We start from the raw sequence: 6,628 nt of genomic DNA on the forward strand, positions 1-6,628 counted from the left end.
AAGGGCACTTTCTTTTGTTTGTCAATGGTGACGTTGTGCATTTGCATTTTGGTAATTTGGTGGACGCTCTTATCCAGAGCAACTTGCAGTAATGAGTGCAATGCTTCTACCCAAGGGTCTATGGTGTCAAGGGTATCAAAAGTATGTTATCACCCATATGTGAGCATAAATCAGTCTCTTCCCTGAGTCAGACACAAGGTTGTCGGGAGTGGTGGCTGTGAGAGGACATGACAAAATAACCACATTATCCCAGTCCTCAAGGCGGTGCTCCGCCCCTGCAGATGACAATGTATGGGAGGTTGGCCGTGTGCTCCGCCCAGTGGTGGGCATGTGAGGTGTCACCATGGGTGTGTCCTAGCGCCTGTTTTGAGAGAGGATATTTCCTCACTTTTTTGGAAGTGGGCTATTCGGTTGGTTCTCATGTTAGAAGTACAGAGTTGTTGGTATAGCCGGTATTCCCAAGTTCCGAAGAGCAATGGAGCGCTGCATCCAATCCTGGACTTGTGTGGTTTGGACAAGCACCTTAAGGTGTACAAGTTCAAAATACTCACGCTTCTGCGGCTACTAGTGTCGAGGCTTCACCGCGATTGGTTCACGTAGCTACTCGTCTGGATGCATCTCGCCATTGCCATCAGTTGCTGAAGATATCCCCATCGTGCCTGAGGGCGTTAACTCCTTAGAGAACCCTGCGACTGTTGTTGCCATTGGCTGGGTAGTGTCCTGCAGGGTGATCACGACAGACGCATCCTCACTGGGATGACAAGCGCTGTGTGTGGGCTACTCGGAAAGTGGGATTTGGTCGACAGCGCTAAGGGCGCTGCATATCAATTACCTGGAGCTACTGGCTGTTTTGCTGGCACTGAGGCGCTTTCTTCCGATATTGGAGGGCCAGCATGTGTTGGTAAGTTCTGACAACACTCTCTCTCTTGAACCTGGCTCGTTATCTGCTCATAGGGAGTAATGGGCATTTCCTGTTGCTCAGGGTGACATGCCTTCCAGATCTCTCAATGTGGGTGTGGATCTACTTTCCAGGGTGGGTCCTCTCTCAATGGAGTGGAAACTTCACCCCTCGGTGGTTGCCCAGATATGGGATCTGTTCGGCAAGGCCGACGTAGATCTTTACACATTGTGAGAAAACCACTCATTGTTGCTTGTTCTTCTCAATAACGGATCTGGGGAACGAATACTTTGGCACATCAGTGGCCTCAGGTTTGGCTTTATGCTTTTCCTCCGGTGGACCTCATTCAGGCCACCTTGAAAGGGTCTGTCAGGAGGGTCTGTTGTTGATTCTGGGGGCCAGACAACCCTGGTTCCCATCATCCACCTGTTAGGCGGGGACCTGTGGAGAGTTCCGTGTTGTCGGTATCTGTTGTCCCAGGTGCACGATATGTTTGGTATACACAACTGTAGATATGAAATATGTGGGTTTGGCCCCTGAAAGGCTGAAATTGGCGAACTTGATTATGACTATACAGTCGGGCACGAGCTTCCTCTAACGTCTAAGTTGTGTGCATTTGAGAGTTGGTGTAAGATTAAAGGATTTTCTCCTTTACAGAGCTCCTTGGTGGACATGTTGGTGTTCTTGCAAGAGCTTTATGAGCAGGGCATTTCTTTTCTACACTATAAGTTTGTGGCAGCCATCTTAGCGTGTCCTCTGGTGGTGCGGTTCCTGAAAGGCGTGTGTTGGCTCAGACCAGTGTCTAAGTCTATGGCACCGACCTGGGACCTGGATTTGGTCCTGGACACATTGTGTGAGCCTCTTTTTGAACCATCGGAGTCTGTAGACCTGAAGGTCCTTTCCTACAAGACTGTCCTGCTTATGGCCTTGGCGGCAAAGTGCGTTGGGGCGATCTCCACACGCTATCAGTACACCCTTCCTGTTTGGAGTTTGCGCCTGCAAGGTGGTGTTACGTCCTAATGCATCGGTTAACCCTAATTCCTACAGCTTTTCAGCTGTTCCCTGTCTCACCTCCTCCGTTTGCTTCCAGCGAACAAAGGAAGTTGCATGGCCTGTGTCTGGTGCGTGCTTTTATGCACATACAGTATATGGATAGGATCAAGGATATCCATGTTTGTGACCAGTTTTTTGTCTGTTTTGCTAATCCAGCTTGGGGTAGGTTGCTTTCATCTTTCTCATTGGATTGTGGAGGCTGTCTAATTGGCATGTACAGCAAAAGACAAGGGTTACCTAGCGGTGTGCATCCTCGCTCCGTTATGGGTGTGGCTGTGTCTTGGGCATTGTTCAGGGGAATTATGATTCCTGATATCTGTGCTGCAGCGAGTTGGGGTTCCCCACAGGCCTTTGTGAGGTTTTATCTCTTGGACATAACTGCTCCCAGTGTGATTCATAGTGTTCTTATGGCTGGGTCCGGGAGTTAGACTGAGCGCAGATTGTGCATTTATCCGGGTTGCTACAGTTTCCTTGTGGGTTTGAGCCTTGGACTGCCGTGGTTCGTTGATGAGGCGGCACACAAATGCTAATTTTCAAGTCACAGCAGATGCCCTGTTGGTTTGGACTTGCGGCTCCTTGTGTGAGTTCTGGCATTCCAGACTCCTTGGGTCTCTGTGGGAGCCTTTTTGGAACTGGTAGGGTCTACGGACTTGGGCCGCCGTGGTCGATGTTAGGCAGCGTTTTGTCCGGGTTACCACAGTTTTCCTGTGGATTTGAGTCTTGGGCTGCCAAATGCAGTATGCATTTGTCAGGCAGAATTGGGCCAGTAGTGGTTAGAGCGTTGAGCCAGTAACCAAAAGGTAGCTGGGTCGAATACCCGACCCTGTAAAACAACACATTTCACTGCACCTATCCGGTGTACAGTACGTGACAATAAAACATCTATTTTTTAGGGTTACCACAATTCCCTGTAGATTTGAGCCTTGGGCTCTGGTCAATGCTATGCAGTGCACGTGTGTGCTTTACCAAGCCACGACAGGTGTTCTGTTGTTTTGTACTTGCAGTGCCTTGTACAAGTTATGACATTTCAGGCTCGTAAGGTAAATAAGTATTGTTCTTGGAACCGTGGGGTCTATGCAGTGGCAGCGTGTCAGTGCGCATAACCAAGTTGCTGCAGGTTCTGGTTATCCATATGGGGCTCTGACAGTTCAGGCCTCATGAGGCTCTGACAGGTCATGCCTCTCGGATAAGTGTTAGGGAAAAATATGGCTTCTATAACCCCTTTCTGGAGCCTGTGGAACCTTGGTGATTGGGCTGCCATGGGCCTCCTAGTTTGGTACCCCCTGAGCCGGCTTTTGGTATGATTGTATGTCCCCATAGTATGTTATGCCGAGTGACCGACTGAAAGGGAATGTACAGTTATGAATATAACTAAAGTTCCCTAAAGGAAGGAACGAGGTATAACATATTTTGGCCTTGTGCCGTCAGGGTGTTTGGGCTCGCTGTAGTGGTACTGATTTGAGGAAATTAATGCTGGCCCCGGTGTTATAGCCAGGAAGGCGGGGCTCCCGAGGGTGGACTCTGTATTCATTGGCCCGTTGGGTGTTTTTAGTTTGCTTCAGGTGTGATTGGTCGTCGACTCTCTATAGTATGTTTTTAATTTTTTACTTTAGTTTATTTAGTAAATATTTTCTTAACTCTATTTTCTTAAAACTGCATTGTTGGTTAAGGACTTGTAAGTAAGCATCACAGTAAGGTGACCTCACTATACCTGTTGTATTCAGCGCATGTGACAAATAAAATGTAATTTTATTTGTATGTTATACCTCATTCCCTCCTTCAGGGAACATTAGTTATGTTCATAAATGTACATTTTTATCTAGCCATCTGAAACAAATAGTCCTTAAACAACTTTAACAAATACTCAATCATATTTCAGTCTGAATAGTGCTATTAGCTAATGATTTTTAGAATAAAATGTTAAGGTACTGGAACATATTATTATTGTTGTTTATTTGTTTACTTGGAAGCATACAGGAGTAGCTTACAATCTGAAGTATTATTCTGATCCTATTTTAGAAATTATATAGAAATCATAGGCTAGCACTGGAGTTGATAAATACACATCATTAGGGTGCTAGTTTATTTATTGTGATTCACAGTATTCATTTGTTTGGAAGTAATTTGTTTACCGTCAGGGTGACCTCACTATTCCCACTGAGCTACATACTCTTTGGCAAAGAAAACACTCAGATGCTAATAGTTAGAATGTGTTGTCCTGAACAAAAACATATCTTTTCAGGGGTGTATTTATAAGGAACGAAGTAGAAGCAAAAGGGCCGAAACATGGAGGGACCTACCTGATTTTGTCCAATGAGAAAGTTTTGTTTTTGTTTTCCGTTGCAAAGCATTTTGCTACGGTGTGCACTAATGAATATCCCCCAGATCTGTAGGAGTGAACAGTGTTTCCCTCTTGTATACACACAGCACACATCTCACCTCTTCTCTCTCATCGATTCCCATTTCTTCTCACTACACTTCATCATTTTAACAAAATGCCAATGTAATTTTTAGGCTATTTACACAGGCAGCCAAATTCAGATCTTTTGCCCAATTATGTGAAAAGATCTGATTGGTCAAAAGTCAAATTAGTGGCAAAAGATCAGAATTGGGCTGCCTGTGTAAACGCAGCCTTGATGTGAAACATATTCTATGTCAAGAAGGCATCAAGTCTGTGTAATTCTTTTTGCACAACATATGTCTTTATTGTTATGCAGAGAATACGGTTTTAGCCATGCAATGACAATATTCCTGAGCTTTACTTGACTTTATGGAAATAATGTGCACTGTTGAATACCAGTTTATTTAATCTAGATTTGCTTCCTTAATGTCAACAGGGATGTAATTGAATATTTGTTGAAAGTGAAGACATCTGTATCAATTTACTACAGATGCATTGCACTTAGAAAGTGTAAGGTTTTGATGTGACTAAATCCTTAATTGAATACTTGTTTTGAAAAAATGTATGATTTTTGTTTTGTCAAGGAAGCAAATGCCAGGTTAAATGACTGTGATCCACTTCAGAATGTAAAGGGTTGATCAGATTTGAATGGGATTGTTTGTGTAGCCTTGTAGAGATAGTATAAACATTTAAAATTATAATACGCAATAAAGAACAGCTAACATAACAGCGCTTAAATGCATTAGATATACTGTTTACTATAATATACATCAGTGGTGTGAGATGGTCAAGAAATGAAGAGCTTACTATATACTGTATGCCACAGGCATAAATGTTTCACCAGCAAATAGTACTGTCACTACACTTGTGAATGGTAATATGGTTACAGCTCCACCAAGCACAGAATATGACTGATTTCAATTAAGATTTAATGTTTTCAAATGAACTGGTAAACAAAAGCACACTAATCAAAGCAATGTTTGTGTTTCCTACATTTGGTCCCTTCTGCTGTTTATGGCTGCTACATGTATTACCAGTTCACAGCAATTACCTAACTCCTCAAGTAGTCTCACTCTGTGTCCATTGAGTTTAAACTATATCTAAATGTGTTTGTAGTGGCCTTAGAATCATATATTGCATGTCTTAATTGACAGAAGCTGGAAAAACACAAGGTAAACATACATGTACAGAACCAGTTTGAACACACCTACTCATTCAAGGGTTGTTCTTTATTTTTACAATTTTCTACATTGTAGAATAATAGTGAAGACATCAAAACTATGAAATAACACATATGGAATCATGTAGTAACCAAAAAAAGTGTTAAACAAATCAAAATATATTTTATATTTGAGATTCTTCAAAGTAGCCACCCTTTGCCTTGATGACAGCTTTGCACACTCTTGGCATTCTCTCAACCAGCTTCACCTGAAATTATTTTCCAACAGTCTTGAAGGAGTTCCCACATATGCTGAGCACTTGTTGGCTGCTTTTCCTTCACACTGCGGTCCAACACATCCCAAACCACCTCAATTGGGTTGAGGTTGGGTGATTGTGATGGCTAGGTCTTCTGATACAGCACTCCTTTCACTCTGCTTCTTGGTCAAATAGACCTTACACAGCCTGGAGATGTGTTGTGTCATTGTCCTGTTGAAAAACAAATGATAGTCCCACTAAGCTCAAACCAGTTGGGATGGCATATCGCTGCAGAATGCAGTGGTCGCCATGCTGGTTAAGTGTACCTTATTCTAAATATATCACTGACAGTGTCACCAGCAAAGCACTCCACACCTCCTCCATTCTTCACGGTGGGAACCGCACATGCGGAGATCATCCGTTCACCTCCTCTGCATCTCACAAAGACACGGTGGTTGGAACCAGAAATCTCAAATTCATCAGACCAAAGGACAGATTTGCACCAGTCTAATGTCCATTGCTCATTTTTCTTGGCCCAAGCAAGTCTCCTCTGCATATTGGTGTCCTTTAGTAGTGGTTTCTTTGTAGCAATTTGACCATGGAGGCCTGATTTACACAGTCTCCTCTGATATTGATATTGAGATGTGTCTGTTACTTGAATTCTGTGAAGCATTTATTTGGGCTGCAATCTGAGTTGCAGTTAACTCTAATGAACGTATCCTTTTCAGTAGAGGTAACTCTGGGTCTTCCTTTTTTGTGGTGGTCCTCATGAGAGCCAGTTTCATCATAGCGCTTGATGGTTTTTGCGACTGCACTTGAAGAAACTTTCAAAGTTTTTTTTCTGGATTTTCTGGATTGAC

The sequence above is a fragment of the Oncorhynchus masou genome, chromosome 32 (assembly GCF_036934945.1).
Source record: "Oncorhynchus masou masou isolate Uvic2021 chromosome 32, UVic_Omas_1.1, whole genome shotgun sequence".
NCBI classification, from domain to species: domain Eukaryota; kingdom Metazoa; phylum Chordata; class Actinopteri; order Salmoniformes; family Salmonidae; genus Oncorhynchus; species Oncorhynchus masou.